The 17,898-nt window shown below is 37.2% G+C and overlaps 1 protein-coding gene across 9 annotated transcripts in view; it reads right to left on the bottom strand.

Annotated features, from left to right (window-relative positions):
* Nucleotides 1-17,426, bottom strand: part of MAP2 (microtubule associated protein 2) — a 278,138-nt gene extending 260,712 nt beyond the window's left edge. For all 9 annotated transcript variants that reach the window (XM_079924502.1, XM_079924503.1, XM_079924505.1 and 6 more), the window contains exon 1: nucleotides 17,188-17,426. The gene's annotated coding sequence lies outside the window, so the exon portion shown is untranslated. The remainder of the gene's footprint in view (nucleotides 1-17,187) is intronic.
* Between the last annotated feature and the right edge of the window lie 472 nt (nucleotides 17,427-17,898).

The following is a 17,898-nucleotide window of genomic DNA, read 5'->3' as shown; positions in this document are numbered from 1 at the left end:
CTTAAAAATGAGATTATTGACGTTTTCAAAGATACTTAAAAAGTGACCTACTCTATGAAAATGTACACAGCCTACGTACAATGATCTAGATGGATAAATCTAAACACAATATAATAGTGTTTAATTCATCATGATAAAATCACTGTGTATACTATAATATACAATAAAATAAATAAGGGTCTGTAAGATATTATTTTCATTGACATCTTCTTCCAAATAAATTCAGTGCATTGCCCATGTCTATTCATGTTGTTTATCCCAGTATCAACTAGTGGGATGACTTAACATTGATTTAAAATTTCATGAACGCTTAGTTTTATGCCCCTTAGTTCAAGAATGGCTGATACGACCCATAGGTGTTAGACATCTCTTAGGTATGGTAAATCTGTCCACATTGCCTTTTTCATTGGAGTTACAATTGTGGCATGTAGAGCATTTTGTTCATTTTGTTACTTCCTGAGGAACAATACATCCGGGTCCTAAAAGATAGCCTTAATTTGACTTCCAGGTTCTTAGATCTAAAACAAACAAAACAGAACAAAACACAAAAAACTTGAGAGATGTTTGGCAACTATCCTCATTTTAAAGATAATGAAACAAGGGCCAATGAGGTTGTAGTTTGGTTTGGACTTACATTTTTTTTTGGTACTTCCTTTAGCAGTCCATGCAAAGGCAGTTGCCCTTTGTAAATCTCACACACACACACACCATCTTGTTCAAAGGATTATAAGTATTAATAAATGTGGACCTTAGCAATCACGAGTAGTTGTGGAACTAAGTAATTAAGTATGTGTAGGCTCATAAACGACAAATAAAACAGAGCATCAATGTGGACTCATAGAAATAACAAAGCAAAGCAAAGCTGTAGTTACACAAAGTATTGCCATATGCTTCCCCTCTCTGTTCTCTATTTTATCCTCTCTATCCTCAGAAATGGAGAAGAAACTTTTATAGACCTTCGGTGATGAGTCATCATAATGTTTGTGTACAATTTCAAATGTTTAACTTTCCAATTTTGGTTTGTTTTTTTTATTTTTATTTTTTTGCAGTACACGGGCCTCTCACTGTGTAGCCTCTCCCGTTGGGGAGCACAGGCTCTGGACGCGCAGGCTCAGCGGCCATGGCTCACAGGCCCAGCTGCTCCACAGCATGTGGGATCTTCCCGGACCGGGGCACGAACCCGTGTCCCCTGCATTGGCAGGCGGACTCTCAACCACTGCGCCACCAGGGAAGCCCAAATTTCCAAATTTATTAACTTAAGTGATGATAGAATAAAAGTCAGTAAATTATATTTAAGTGTAAAATGAAATAAAATTTTTATTAGAGTTGCATAGATTTTTCCAATATGGGGCCCATTTTTATTCTATTTTTAGGTTATATTATAACTAACTATATAACACAGTTATCCCAGATTTGAAGTACTGTTTGTATGTTAACTATATCTTGTGCTCTGGATACATGTACCCCTAGATTTTATGAAGATGGTATGTAATAGTAAATTTGACCACCAACGAGCTGTGTCATTTGAAGGTTAGTTTTCACTCCATCTGGAGGACTCCAACCTGAGTTCAGAAATGGCCTGAATAAGTGCCACTCTGTCTAAGTCAACAGCACTTTTCTGAGCAGGAACATTTTTCACACATGCCTTGGCCTAAACCAGGGCTCCTTGGCTCACTGGTGGGAGCAGATTTTCCACATACATAACCTTCTCTACAGATCTAAGAACCTCTGAGGGGCGTAATAATTTGGGGAAGGCAACTGCAGTTGTTCACTATCTTTTCCTCATTCTCTTTCCAGAAAAAGGATTCTGAATAAATTCAGTAGAATTATTCAAACAATAAACTATTGATATATTTTATCACAAGACATAAAGTCACAGTTATTTCATTTGTTACAAAAATCTCCAGTGGTTGCTCTCATGTTTTTGATATGTTTTGTGATATGAAAAATAACCCCACATAATACAGAAGTCTTAAGCAGTTTTCACCTTGAAACAGTTATTTTGAAATAGTAAAATGGATGTTCTCAAGGTTAAATATGCATACTCCATTTACATCCTTCTTCACAGACTGTCTCCATTTACATCTGATATGTACAATAAAATGTAATTTTTTTTAGCATGAGAAATTCAAATTGAATTTGCTTTAGGAAAATATGATGCCATTTTTTCATTATGACTAACTTAATACTATTTAACCTAACCCTCTTGCTAATGTTTGAGATACTTTGTATATTTCACTAACAATGAAATTAGAACAGGATCACACCTATTATGATCCCTATAAATGTGCCTAGGCCATGGTATTTTTTAAACCCGGCTCTAACTATAGCCATGGCCCATCACTCACTGTTCTATGTTCCAGTCTAACTGAAATGCAACTTGTTATAATTTCTAATTCTCTGTGACGCTAAACCACAGAAAACTATTACAGTGAAACAATCTAAACACAAGTATACTGATACAGCGGTACAAACGTCTAACTAATACCAGGGGCTTTCTAATTTATCCTTTTCTTATATGGTATTCTTCTCTCTCTTTTTCTTAACTTTTAAAGAAGAATATTGTCATTTCCCATGACACTTCCCTGATTATGTCTAAGAATCATTTTTAAGTCACATCTAATTGATAATATATTTTTCAGGTGAATGGTCACATGAAGAGCTTTCTTGACCACTATACCATTTCCAGAAGAGTCAAACAAATACATTTCACTATTAATTGAACAGGACAGTCAAAATTAGACCAGTTATTTAATTCCAATGTATTAAAAAGACATATTATTAAAAATAAAAGGCGGGCTTCCCTGGTGGCGCAGTGGTTGAGAGTCTGCCTGCTGATGCAGGGGACATGGGTTCGTACCCCAGTCTGGGAAGATCCCACATGTCGCGGAGCGGCTGGGCCCGTGAGCCATGGCTGCTGAGCCTGCGCGTCCAGAGCCTGTGCTCCGCAACGGGAGAGGCCACAACAGTGAGAGGCCCGGGTACAGCCAAAAATAATAATAAATAAATAAATAATAAAATAAAATAAAAGGCAACAGTATCATTTCACATGATGAGTATTTAAAACAAAACAAAGTCAAAACTCATTCCTTATACCATGAGTCCAAGATTTCACTTTGAAGTGTGAAATGTCATGTAGCATTCTGTAGAGAAAGAACAGTATTTAAATATCTGATTTCTAATCCCTAGAATATTTCCGTGTTCATGCATTCATAAAAGAGAGAATATATTTGGGTCTTAGTAGCTTTCTACCAGGACTACTGAGGTCCTAGGGGTTGAAAAATTGTTTGAAAAGCATTTGTGGTAAAACAACCACAGCAAAAGGTTTAGCAGCAACAATCCCATTTTTTTACAATATGAGAGTAACAGATTTAATTGTTTCTCTGCAATAGCATATTCACACAAAAGTCACAGTTTATTTTTGAGAAAATGATTTCATTTGTGGAAACTGAGTAACAAGAGCAATGCAATCTGTCCCAATTGAACAGCAAACATGATTGAAATGCCACATCACCTTTACTCCTGGAAAGGAAGAACTCCTCTGGTCAAAGACTTTAATTGTAAGTGGATCTCTGATGAAAATATAGAATGTAGCTTTATTTATACCTTACCTTGTTCTAAAAAGGATTTAAAAAAATTACAAATGGAAATCTAATAAAGTAAAGCATGAAACAGTTAGCATGTGAAATGTATACTTTAGGTTCTGCCTGGTTACTTGAAGTAGGACACAACTTTATTCTGAGGTTATTAGAGGCCAAGGAAAAAATAGAACCACAATTAGTGTCCATATGATAAAACCAAGCCAGTGGTTTAAGACAAAGTCAAGTAGTTTTTAACACGCTCTGACTTGAAAGAAATCTAAAGATGCCATGCGTCTTCATAAAGGGAAATATATAACTATTGTCCTTACATAGCCTTTATGTATTTGTGACCTCTTAAAAGTATGGTTACTATAATCTTAAAGACATTTTCTAGATTCATGTTCAACCAAGACAGTATATGTCAGGTGGTGCCAAACTGCAATCCACTGGTCAATGGACCTGTCATGTGTTTTCATAAATAAAGCTCTATTGGAACACTGCAATACCCATTTGTTTACATACTGTTTATGGCTATTTTCTTGCTACAACTGCAGAGCTAAGCAATTTCAACAGAGACTATATATGGCCCACAAAGCCTAAAAATTTTTCTGTCTGACCCTTTACAGAATAGCTTGCCAACCCTGACATTTGATATTATTTATAAAAACATTTTTAGAATGCAACTATTTAAAATCAGAAATAAATATTTAACAAAAATGTCTGTAATCCTTTGCAAGAAAATCTGTTTACTTAATTTTATACACTCATACCATTGATTTTCAATAATGGTTTACTAAAGTAATTTGTGTAGTCACATAGTTCATTTCCAATATGGCCTAGAAATCAGAGGAGTTGAATTGAAATTTGTCCTTATTTCTTTGCTTTGTTTTCCAAGGCCAATGTCCTCTTAAAAATACATATTTTGCATGCACATGACATAACCCCAATAGGAGAGCATGTTACTCACTGACTACAGTTCTACATGGCTTCTAACTCTTTGGGGCTATTTCAAGCCTGTGTTTCTGAACTTTTTGACACTGGCATTCCTCACCCCATCTTTATCCGTGTCACCACCTCCATTCTTTGGTATTGATATTTATTTTCTTAGCTGTTTGTGAAAATGTCTGCAACCATGGCTCCCAAACAAGTCCCTTAGTCTCTGCCTCTAAATAGGTTGGTGTCTCTATGCCACACCATATGTAGAAATTCTAGACCTGCCACTACATCCTCTCAAATTTTTCTTGATAATCTTAAAACGTCACACTCCTCACCCTCCTTCCCAAGTCAAAATCCTTCACTGACTCCAATGGCCTTATGATAAAACCAAAACCCCAAGTAAGCCCAGTATTTAAGGACCTCTACAAATCCAAGACCACCTACCCATCTTACTCTTCTCCAAAAGGAATCCCCCACTGCAGGCAATATGTTTACCTTGCTCTTTGTCACCTCAGTGTCTTTGCTTTTGCTATTATCCTACCCAGGTGCTTTCCAAACCAAGCCACTTATGCAGCCCCACTCCACATCCTGCTTCCCACATGAAATCTTTAGCTTCTGCACATGGTGATATACTTCCCTCCTCTAAATTTGTATAGCACTTACAAGACATGCTATTCTTTACCATTTACCTTATTGTGCATTATATTCTTTTTAATATTAGCTTTATGTCTTGTGTCTCTAGTGAGTGGCAACTAGAGGAGAACAACATGCTGTATATTTTACATCCCATAGCATAAGCATGGTTGTACATATAGAAGAAAATCAATCACTTTCTTGTTTTCCTTAAAGCCTTTCATCAGTTCTTTGAAATAACAGTTTATATTTGATATTTAGTGATATCTCAATATTAAAAGGCCTACATTTAAATAAAATTCCAAGAACGCTATTTAGAGTTTAATATATATTTGAATTATTGGTTGGTTTGTTATTCATATATTTAATATTTAACTTGAGTAATTGCAAGTCTGGGAGATAGATATATCATTCTACCTAACTGTTCCACATTAAAGCAATTTACATCATATAATTAATTAATCCTAAAAACAAAACAAAGTGGAAGTCAAGAAAAGAAGCTTGAAGAAAAATCAACAGTAATTCAATTCTTCATTATAAAATAAAAATACTACTTTCTCCTAAATTACGTGACATTTTGAAAATGCCCTATAAATAATACTGCATGAAAGAATAAAAAAATTAATAGTTTTGTTTTCTATTGAGGAAATGCCTAGGAAAAAAGTAAACAGCCTTGCATTATGCCAAAAGTACAATCAATCAAAAGTCTGGCAAACTGTGTTTAATGCTAAGTTCAGGAGAGCATTATACTAGGTCTACAAATATTTGAAAATTACATTTTAAGTATTTTAGCATAAGCAATATACATGAAGAGGTAAACTAAGCATTAATCTCAAAGGTGATTCAAGATCATCATGAGGGCTTCCCTGGTGGCGCAGTGGTTGAGAGTCCGCCTGCCGATGCAGGAGACACGGGTTCGTGCCCCGGTCCGGGAAGATCCCACATGCCGCGGAGCGGCTGGGCCCGTGAGCCATGGCCGCTGAGCCTGCGCGTCCAGAGCCTGTGCTCCGCAACGGGAGAGGCCACAACAGTGAGAGGCCCGCGTAACGCAAAAAAAAAAAAAAAAAAAAAAAAAAAAAAGATCATCATGAAATTGGATCAGCTCACTTACTGAATTTCAGGACATTTAGGCCATTGCCTGTAAGAAGCAAAATATGTGTAACTCCGTTATTGAATTCATTTATAAATTTCAGTGCCATATTGGTTGTTGCTTGGCACCTGGCCTTGTTTATAACTAAAGCTGCTGTGGGGAAATAGCCAAAGAACACATTCATATCGACACTGGAGTGATTTTTGTGACTACTTTCCTCAAACATGGATTTATAATTTTCTGTTTAGATTTTTTTAAAAACTTAGTTTCAAGTACAAAAAAGCTGCAGGGGTTAAAATCACTTATATATGTAATTCTCCAATATCTCAAGAAAATGACACAATTTGGGTTACCCATGTTTAGAGCATTTTATATCAACAAAACTCTAATCTTATCTCTATCACTGATTTCTAATTTTCTAAATGATTTCTCTCTTGTGATTTAACGCATTAGTGATGTTAACAAATATATCTACAGAGATTTAGAAGACATAATTAATCTTTGAAGGCTCTTAAGAGATTCTCAAAAAAAATTTTGCTTCTACTACCTTAAAAATTAGAATGCACTGCCAATTAAATAAAAGTCAACTCCCTTATAATGGTCAAGAGAACCTATGTGGCCTGATATCTGCCTTCTGCCCTGATTTCCTGTCTCATCACCCTCTACCACGTTCATCAGACTCCAGGGCCACTGGCTTTGTATTTGTTTCTCAAATATTCCAGGCTTCTTCCTGCTTTAAGGCTATTGTTTTTCCTGTTCCCTCTGCTTGAAAACTTTCCCCCCAGATATTCATATGCCTGGCTACTTCACATTACTCATGTCTCCAAGAACAGCCTATGCCATCCCAGACAAGTTCTATTGTGTTCTTGTTTTCTATTTCTTGCAGCATTTTTTTCGTGCCTGAAATTTGGTTTACATGTTAATTTCTGTCTCCCACCACTAGAATATTATCTCCATGAGGGCAGGAATTTGTGTGGTTTGTCCCAGTATCCTATATATTCAAAAAAGTTCCTGCTGTATATTAGGGATCTAATAACCATTTGGTAAATAAATGATTTGTGGACCATGATATAAGAAGTACTTAGGGCACACCAGCATGACATTTAAGTGGAAGAAAAACAAAAAGTATCTATTTGCCCTGTAGTATTTACGTTTAAAATGTTAAAATTTTGTGACCATGAATTTTTGTCTTTTATAAATTTTCTCCTATTTAAAAATTTAAAAATCTGTAAGACAAAAACTATGCTTCTTTTTTTTTTTTAACTTTTTGTTTCATCCAAAAGAATACCTGTGCAACATTTTTTACATTTCAGAGAGTTTGGCAGTTTAAGAAAGATAATAGGGTATCACTTTTCAAGTACGGAGATTAATAATATCCCTGTTGCACACACTAACTTTTCATAAGCAAGTATACAAATATGTATTGTCTGTAAAATACCATGTATAGATTATTCATAATACATAAGTTAAAATTAAAAAATGAATTATTCCCAAGAACATCATTTACTAAAAAATATTATTATTATTTTTAACATCTTTATTGGGGTATAACTGCTTTACAATGGTGTATTAGTTTCTGCTCTATAACAAAGTGAATCAGCTGTACGTATACATATATCCCCATATCTCCTCCCTCTTGCGTCTCCCTCCCACCCTCCCTATCCCACCCCTCTAGGTGGTCACAAAGCACTGAGCTGATCTCCCTGTGCTATGCGGCTGCTTCCCACTAGCTATTTTACATTTGGTAGTGTACATATGTCCATGCCACTCTCTCACTTCGTCCCAGCTTACCCTTCCCCCTCCCCATGTCCTCAAGTCCATTCTCTATGTCTGCGTCTTTATTCCTGTCCTGCCCCTAGGTTCTTCAGAACCATTTTTTTTTTAGATTCCATATATATGTGTTAGCATACGGTATTTGTTTTTCTCTTTATGACTTACTTCACTCTGCATGACAGACTCTAGGTCCATCCACCTCACTACAAGTAATTCAATTTTTACTCTTTATGGATCATTTAGATTTTCAGACTATCAAATTCAATAAACCACATCTAAGAAGAAAAGCATAAAATATCTTATTTTAAAAGATTTGCCTTCATAGGTATACATTCGTGATGTGCAATTAAGATGGATTTTTCCTATATTTATGGCTCAAAATAAAGATACTTCAGGAGAAGCCAATGTGTATAGCCCATCCTTTCTCAAATGTTCATGGAAAATATTTTAAGGAATTGTTCCATCTACTCAGTGATAAAACGGTAACTCCAATTCTGATTAATGACTAAATACATTCATTTAGAGAATTAGGACATACTATATGACATTCTTTAACAGAAGGATGACACTAGAATTCCTTCACTCCCTAGATAGTGGTATACAGTTTCAGTTTTCAGTGACTAGGAGTATACTTCTCTTTAAATATTTAAGCATGCTTTCTGCTTAATTTCTTTCCTCCAAGATGCTCTTCATGCCGTTCATATATTTGTCAGCTTAAGACTCGATAATGCCTAAGCAGTGTGGGTACGGTGAAGCTCTACTGAACACAGTAACCATGGAAACAACTAATTCTTATTTAATTTGCTGTCTCCTTGGATGAAGCAAAGAAACAAGAGGACTGGAACACTGGAGGCAGAGAAGCAGGAAGACATACGAGAGTAGAAAAGTTAAGAGGGAAACAGACACAGACACAGAGGCCACAGCCTTTCTAGCTCACTTCCTTTTAGCTAAAAATGTTAAAGTTGCAGAGACGCAAAAGGAAAGCTATTTTTGAGAAAATTTCATAGTGTTATAGGTCATAAAAAAGTTTCAACCTGGCTATTTTTGTTGGATTCCCCTTGAACACAGAGCCAAGTTTAAATACAAACTCAATCAATCTGGAGGCATCAGTATGGATAGTTCAAGTTCAGAGGAAAGCTCCTTGGCTTTTTAAGTACCTTGAGTCTGGGCACACAACCCCAGAGAGTTTAAACTTCTGTCCTAAGAGATCCAAACCACAAGAATGAACCTGGAGCAGCAGCCTTGTCAGTGTTTCCTGGACCAGGTTTAGTCTCACCACGTTTAGCAGTGGAGCTGGCATGGAGCTGGTTGGAATGGCCTGAGTCCCTCCCTCTTTTATATTCATGTGAAAGTCACAGTTGAGTCACAAAGTGGGGCAGGTATGCTGCCAGATCACCCCACCCTTAGGTCAGAGAACAAAAATATAACCAGAATTAGAAGCAGAGAGTCCGAGTGAGATGGTTCTTTACTGGCCTCCCCTTACCAGGCTGAGTTTGACCTGAATAACTAAATCTTAGGCCTGGTTCCACTACTCAGAACCTCAGGAAAGTCACTTAACCACTCCCTGTCCCAGTTTACTTATATGTACATCAGAGGTTCACACCATTTGCTCCTAACGGCCCCTCTTCCTCTCCAAACATCTAAGTCATATACAATTAGCAAGTCTTAAGAACTGATGTCCCTTCTGTCATAGGGCAGAGGCACAGAAGAATAGACTTTGTTTCCAGATGTATAAGCACACAGTCCTTCTAGGCCACCAATTATTAGGGTTACAAAAAGCTACTGTTACACAGACTATAAATATATTAGGAAGGAAAAGGAAAAGATTTCATTAATAAGTTTACTCATTTCAGTATCAGTTTTTTTATGGAAAACTTTCGATTCTTATTACAAAACTTGATGGTAGTCTTTGGGAAGAGGCTGAAATAGGGCAGTGAGACTGTCCAAGATTGTACCAAGTTGTCATAATTTACAATTTTGATATGGACCACCCTCACTTAATGTGGTATTTTTCAAAATAAAACAAAAAACCCCCAAATCATGGAACTAGTGATTGGTCTGAAAGTGATAAGAACTTAGAAAATACCCCACAAAACCTCAGTTTCACCAAAGACCACTTAATGGTCTATGATAATTTTCATCTTGTAATCTATGAATGAGGCAAGCTTTAGTTTGAGGCACAATGGCCAAACCCATTAAAATAAACCCTAGATCATACTCACTTGGTTGTTTTATAAGAGATTTAGCTTCCAATAGGATGCTCAGTGGTTTCTTAATGCTTTCTTAGCAGCAAAATTTCTAAAGTCCCATCAATCCTGGCTTCTGCTGTTTAAATGAAGATAAACTGCATTTTCCATGCAATAGCAGTGCCACCTGCACTTCTTAAAAGATAAATTTAAGGGACCAGTATTTCAATTCAGGACATTTGATCAACATGGAGATGCTCTGATTTTGAGTACTAGATTTAGCTGTATCATTTGATTTTAATAATGGGCAGTGAGATTTGGACTATATCTCTCCAAACAGAAAAATATAGTAATTGTTTGAAATTCATCTGATTTAATTTCGTTAATGAATAATTATGTCATTGTTTTACCTATAAAATTGTATTTAATACCAAATATTCTCATATGGAGCATCAAAGTATAATTTTAAATTTTCTATAAATCAACTGATTATATAACAATTTATCTCAACTATAGAAAATGGCATAAACATAAGGCTAACTCTGTGATTATTACACACATACACACACCCCCACACACACATACACACAAATACCACCATGCTAGCCCTTTGTGAAACACAAGGTAGACAAACTTGGTGGACTAATAAGTTGTTATAGGTGTTATGACTCCATATTCTTGTCCACTGAGCAAAGAAATTGTATGCTACAGATTGCAGATTTTTGTCTGAACAATATAAGTATGTGTAGTAAATTACAGAATCAGATCTTTTCCTAGCTATATTAGATGACATTAACATAAAAAGAATGCATAGCTGAATCCTAAAAACTTTTTTTTTGCTTATTTGTTTTCAAAGTGGGCCAAAGGAATGTGGTCTCATAAACACCAGAAAAATATGCAACATATTGTTTAAAATATTGTTCTGCTCAAAAATGTATACTCTAAAGGAAAGATTAAATTACAAGTTTGAGAGGCACAATACCCAAATAAAATAATACAGTTTCAAAGCTGAGCATTATTTAATCGTGCTGCTTTCTAGCCAATAAAATTAGAAAACATTTTCTCACACCAATTTATTATATAATTTCACTGCTGTTCATTAACAACATAATACAGTATGTTGCAATTGTTACAATATAACATGGCCAACTACAAATCCATTAATACCTAAAGTAATATTATATAAAGGGTTCATATTGGCATGATTATTCTATCTCAAACTAAAAGAGCTTGTTTGTATATTTACTTATAAGTTAGGTTTAAATATAAGAGAGCTAGATATTTAAGCAATGAAATATACTCGTGAATATTGAAGTACTGTGTTTTATGATCATTTTGAGATGGATTCAAGATGGCTAATGCTGATGCTGTACAGAGCAATGTAACTAGGAATATTTCATTTAAAATTAAATTAATGTAGTTCAACTTAGGTGAACATCAGTGTAGTTAGCTAGCATAAAACGAAGACAGTGGACTGCCTGACACATAATGACTTTACCAATCAATTCAATTTTAAAAAACAGTCAAACCATTTTATTTGATGTCAGGTGAATAAAATAACAAAATACAGTTGGCTAATCAAATTTTTCATTTTGAAAGCAATAAGTTGTAGTACAGGTGTACCATATTTTTCTTTTTTTAACTAATTTGAAGAAGGCTGGAAAGGACACAGTTGGGATAAGCAATTGTCTATAAGATAAGGGAGTCAGAGTCAACTTGGGTACAAATAATGGGAAGAAACAAGGTAGTAACTTTTCTTCCTGGTTCAGAAAGGCCTTCTAGAGGAAGGAAGCACGATCAAAGACTGGTATACAAGGAAAAGATTGTTCAATGCTAGAGAATATAAAAGTCAAGATCAAAGAAGGGGCCAAGATAGGGATGGAGCCCTGAGAAGGAGGAGAAATTGGCATAAAACTGCATGTTAAATGAGAAATATAGATATAATGGAAAATAAACTGCAAGATAAACAGCAGGCTATGTTTGCATTTTCTAATGATCAGTGATTTTTTTTTTTTGGCCAATACAAATTGAAAGGAAGGAGCAAAGGAAGAAAAGGAGAAAGGAAGGAAGGGAAAGATAGTGAGGGAGAAGAAAGGAAGAAAAGAAGAAAGCAAGAGGAAAGTCAAGTTGTGTGATCTTAGTTAAATTATTTTCTCTAAAAGGCCTATTAACATAACAAAAAGCAAAACATAAGAGTTGTCCCCTCTGGTGTATATTAATAAAAAACAAATTGTTTAAAACTTTCTTTAAAATCCACAATATAAATTTAACAACTGACTGAAAAAGGAAATCCTGAGCTCTGTCTTAACTTCCACAGAATTTCACTAAAATGTCTATGTAAAACGTATCACAGTTAAAAAGTATCACCACTCAAAGAGTTTACCTCTCTTGAACAGGAAAGACTAAGTTCAAAGATTACATTCACAGTGTTTCTCATAAAAAGTCAACTAATTGTGTTCATATTGTTTTAAAATTTTTAATTCACTATAGAATTTCTTCCAATAAGCATCCTATATAAATTTTACAAGAAAACACCTATGGCCTTAGTTCAAAGTAATGGCAGGGGAGGGATTCAAACAAAATATTATGTTGAGGTAGAAAAACAAAACAGATTTTTTCCCTCTTCACCCACTTAGACAAAGGCTCATCTCCAGCCTAAACGTAGCTGAGAATTTGCTTTCATTCCTCATCATCATCGTTCCTCATCTCCCTCTACCCCCACCTACTCACCCAAACTTTCTCACAGACCCTCTCCCATGATTTTGGCCCTTCGTGTGCCACTTCTTACTTTGTAGTTCTTTAACTGCTTTGGTGCCTGGAATCAATTACTGGGACTAATAATTTCTTGAGACACCAAAAGTTGCTTAGAATAATCTGAATGAGATTTTCATGTGCTGTCCAGCATTTAATGATCTGACCTTCTACAGCTGATTCAGCTGATTGGCTGAAGTATCTGAGATACTTAGTACTTCCATTGTGTGTCAGAGATGTTATATTTACAATTCCCTAGTTTATATATACAAATATTTATATAATTATATAGAGAGAATACATATATGGAAAAAGAAGGATATACAGGGTGTACATTAGGACATTTACATAACTGATACATAAAAGCTTGTCTTTGAGGTGTTGGGACATTACCCTGCCCAAGTGCAGTCCCTCGCACTTATGTATCGTATCTGAAACACAATAGCTGCTCATTTAAATGTTACTTCTTAGTTATTCCCCATTACAAAAGAAACAAATCCCTCTAACTTTATTTTTAAGATTTATTTTTTTACATCTTTATTGGAGTATAATTGCTTTACATTGTTGTATAAGTTTCTTAAAGCCAGAAGCCCTGTAGTATTTTTTGTGTCTCTATACATAGTCCCCAGTACAATATTCTGCATCCAGTAGAAACTTAAGAGATACATAATAAATTAAATAAATAAATAAATCAGAATAAATACTCTCCTAAATGAAAAGTAAAGGCTAAATTTGTATTGAGAGTAACAGTATTGAAGACAAAATGCCTAGAGAAGTCTAACATTCAAATATGAGATTTAAAAGAATGGAATGAAAAGAGAGGGAAGAAAATCAGTAAAATGATCAAAATACTGCTCACATATAAGAAGGTCTAGATTGAGCAGATCAAGGCAATGGCATTAAGAAAGGCATAGGGAGAACTAAAGTAGAAAAAGAACAGACATATCTGAGAGAATCAGATAGGACTCAAAGAGCGTAACAGCATCTTTACCTGATGTTTCAGAGACATAAGAGTTTATGACTGTTCCAGAATGTTATCTTTGGATAACTTCTACTAATGCATTACTAATAACTTACCTAAATGACTATTTTTAGCATTAAGGGATATGGTATTGACTTGGGGGTGGTGTTATCATCCACTGTAACTGTTATTTCAGAGTCTTTATCTTAATCTGTCAAGAGGAAATTAAGCATTGAAAGGAATTCATTAACCAAAGTGATCAACTTGAATACTAAAATCCCCAAGTTGGTTTCATATGGTCAGTCTTATGGGGACATCAATGAATATTTTAAGTATCCACATATTGTCATGTATACATCTAAGCAAACGTTGTAACTATTTCATTTTAAAGTCCAACAGTGCAACTCCATTTTTCAAAAGCATAACAATCCAGTCTATTATCTAGTTGCTAGTAAAATTTGACAAAAAAATGGATGTCATAAGAAAACATGCAAAAATACACCAACAAGCATTTTTCTTCCTTCTCCCTTCTGATGTTTAGAAAATTTGCAAATCGATTTAAGCCCAAAGTGGTAAAGGAATGAAATTATTCCTTCGGGTATGCTGTGCCAAGTTTCATTTCTGGTTGCATACTTATGACCAAGTTCAAGATCCTTGAAAAGAAATCCATAAAAGAGAAAATATCCCTTTAACCTCAGCAGAGCAACACAGTAGAGGCTGCTATGGGAGGAGAAAGGCATCTGCCTTGAGTTGGGTGTGCTCCTGGTGTTTGGTTTCCACTGAGAGGATGCCTGCTCTCTCAATGAATCTGAAGTAGCTACTAGGATGAGGTAATGGCTGTGCTGGTTTCACTGGGTCATGCTCTCTCCGCACATTTTTTCTCCTTCTCCTCCCTGAGGAGGTGCTGTAAACAAGTCATCCTCGGAGAGTTGCTACAGAGAATTAACAAATCCTAAATTTGAAATTCCTGAGAAACTGGCTCTACTTTTGACAGTCTAGACAATAACTAGAAGCTGAAAGCAGCATTGACAGTCACAAAGAAACAGGTTACTTGATGGGGGCAAGGGAAATGAAAACAGGAGGGAAACAAAGAAAATGAAAATTCATGTATTTAAAATATTATTTTTTTTAAAAAAAAGGAAGCTCAATTTTTAAATTGCTTAGATCTCCAGATGTATGTTAAGCAAATTTCTGCTTACGGGTAAAATAAAAACAACAACAAAAAGAATTTTGGAAATTAAATAACATTATAGCATATTGTGAAATACTAAAATTAAATAAACCACGGACAGATAAACAGCATGTACCACTGATCCTAAAGGCACAATAGCTCTGATCACATGCAAATCGTGATTCCAGATGTAAACCTACGATAACCAGATGAAATTACCAGGAAAGCAATGTAAAATCACACACACAAGCATGCACAGGCGTATGGTGGTACACACCACATACATACACACGCAAATGTAACACTTTTTACTGAAAGACAAAAATGCCTTTCACCTTTCCTTAAGAAGGAAATGCTTTTGTGCATGAAGAGGGGGTGACTGAAATGCCCATGATTTTTTACAGATTCATAAAGATTTCTACCAAAATATGTAGACACCAATTGCCCAGTTAAATGGGTGTTTTGAGTCACATTCAAGTGAAAGGCTATAATCTTCCTCCTGGGCATTCTCAAGAGCTTTTATTTATTTAATCTATTTTCATTGCCAAAAAAATTATAATTGCCCACAGTGAAATGACAGGGTTACAGAGTTATGCTTTATGCTAGGCTGGTACCTGCAGCTCAAGCATGGGACATTTGCATAATGTGGCTCACATAAAAGGCTTTGTTCTCCATCGCCTCACTGAGGCTGCAAACCTCAATTTCAGTTAGCAGTCATTTCCTCTCCCAGACCGATCATTTTAAAATAAATTATATTTTTAACATTTAAGTTAGTACCTTACGGATATTCATTAATCCTTTTGCCTCACATCCAAAATTATATACCACCCAACAACATATATTTGTTTTGCACTACAAATTTCATTCACCCCATAATCCCAAACCTTCAAGGATAAATATTTAAAGATTCATCTTTAATTATCCACTCCCTTTTTCAACATTAGGTATATAGTGTATTATATATGCAAATGTGTTTATGTGTGTGTGTGTATGTGGTGTGTACCACCATACCCCTGTGCATGCTTGTGTGTGTGTGAGAGCATTTAAACAAAAACCTTCACATCGAGTCAGTTTTAAAGGGTCTATGTGCTGGAAGCATTATGCTAAGGGCTTACAGCTGATGGCACACAGCAATTGTTACAAACGGGCTTGTTGCTAATAAAGCTTTTTTTACTTTCTGACAAAACCCTGAAACCCTGATGCTAGGCAATATAACATCCATTTCCAGTTTTCAAGGATTTTTTTTCTGACCCCATCCGTTTTACTACCCCCTCCCCCCTACACACACCCAAACACACACATCCCCACTCCTGGCTCCTCTCACACACTCCTTCTTTAAATTTCCATCCTTAAACAAAAGAAGAGGCTGGGGAAGAAAGGCATCTAGCACTGCAGCCCCCAAAGCACCTTTTAAGAAGAAAAAGAAAACAGATGCACTGTATATGCTGCTTCCCACCCCCATCGTTTAAAAAGAGACTACGTGGACGCTCAAGCTCACCCAGACTCATTTTTTCGTGTCCCGCCCTCCAACAAGACCAGACATTAATTTTTCATTTTCCTAAAATTATAAATATTCATCAATCTTGCTCTTCCAAGCTGTTTCTGAGAGAATTACAGGGAAAATGATGTCAAATTGACAAGGCTTCTCTAACTTACTCATTCGTCAGTGTGCAGTTCTCTGCAGTTAGATGGACAAAAAAACCAAACAAACAAAAAACAAAAAAAAACCCAGAAAACAAAAAACCTCTATCTCGAAATTCTTTTACAAGGATATCTCTCAAGACAGATATCCTAACCCGACGTAAATTCCCGGGCGTTTCAAAGTGGTACTTACCGAGGTCACACACCCTTCTACAAATCTAGAACACAGGTAGCAGCCCTGGTCCCCTGCTGCGTAGTAGTGACACCTAGAGAGGCCGGGCCTGAAGCTTCCGCCAGCTGGAAGACTGGACAGCTCGGCCAACCTGTGCCTGCTTCCAGGGCACAGAGGACGAGACAACCCCTCTCCATTCCCATTCCTTTCCTGGGCTCCTTCTCCCTCTACGCGGTGGGCGAGGCAGGAGAAAGAAAAGCACCCTATACAGAGGTGGGGACGGCTCTCTTACCTGGGCGCAGAAACTGGATGCACCCGCGGTCGTCGCTGCCACCGTTCAGGGACCTGAGGACCTAACGTCCTTCGGAGAAGGAGCAGAGGGGGGGATGGGGCAGGGGAAGAAGGATAAAGAAAAGAAAGAAGCGGAGGGGAAGAAAAGAAAGAGAGGAGGAGGAGGAGGATGCTGTCGCCGCGGCGCCCGAGAGCCCGCGCAGCCGGAGCGCCCGGCCCAGTCTGAGCGTCGCCCTGGCCGCCGGCTCCCCGCGCGGCCACCCCGCCCTCTTCAGGCCCCGCCTCCCGCCCCCCACAAGCCCCGCCCGATCGGCGGCCGGGTCGGCGGCGGGGGCGGGGCTGGGGCGGGCACAGCCGCAGCGTCCCGGAGGGGAGCGCGACCGCCCCGCCTTTCGCCGCTGCCAGCCAGCCGCCAGGCGGGAACCGCGAGAGTGGCAGCCTCAGCGCGCCGGCCAAACCCGGGCCACTTTGGGCCTGGGGCCATGGGGCCCTCTTTAGAGAATCCCTCCACCCTCACCGCCCACCTCCGCCACCAGAAGCTGTGTGAGACCAGCATCCTCGGGACAGAGGGACCCAGCGAACCTTCTTTTCCGACGTCTTTGGTAAACTCAGGGGAGCGTCAGCTTTAGTATCTCAAGGAGGAGTGCCCCATAGACGCCCCTCCTTTCCCTGCTCCATCACTGTGAGGCTGGGGTTCGGTTACCCCTCAGTG

Source organism: Stenella coeruleoalba (assembly GCF_951394435.1).
Source record: "Stenella coeruleoalba genome assembly, chromosome: 6".
Classification (NCBI taxonomy): domain Eukaryota; kingdom Metazoa; phylum Chordata; class Mammalia; order Artiodactyla; family Delphinidae; genus Stenella; species Stenella coeruleoalba.
Note: the sequence above shows the minus strand (reverse complement) of the source record. Positions and strands in the feature narration are given on the sequence as shown.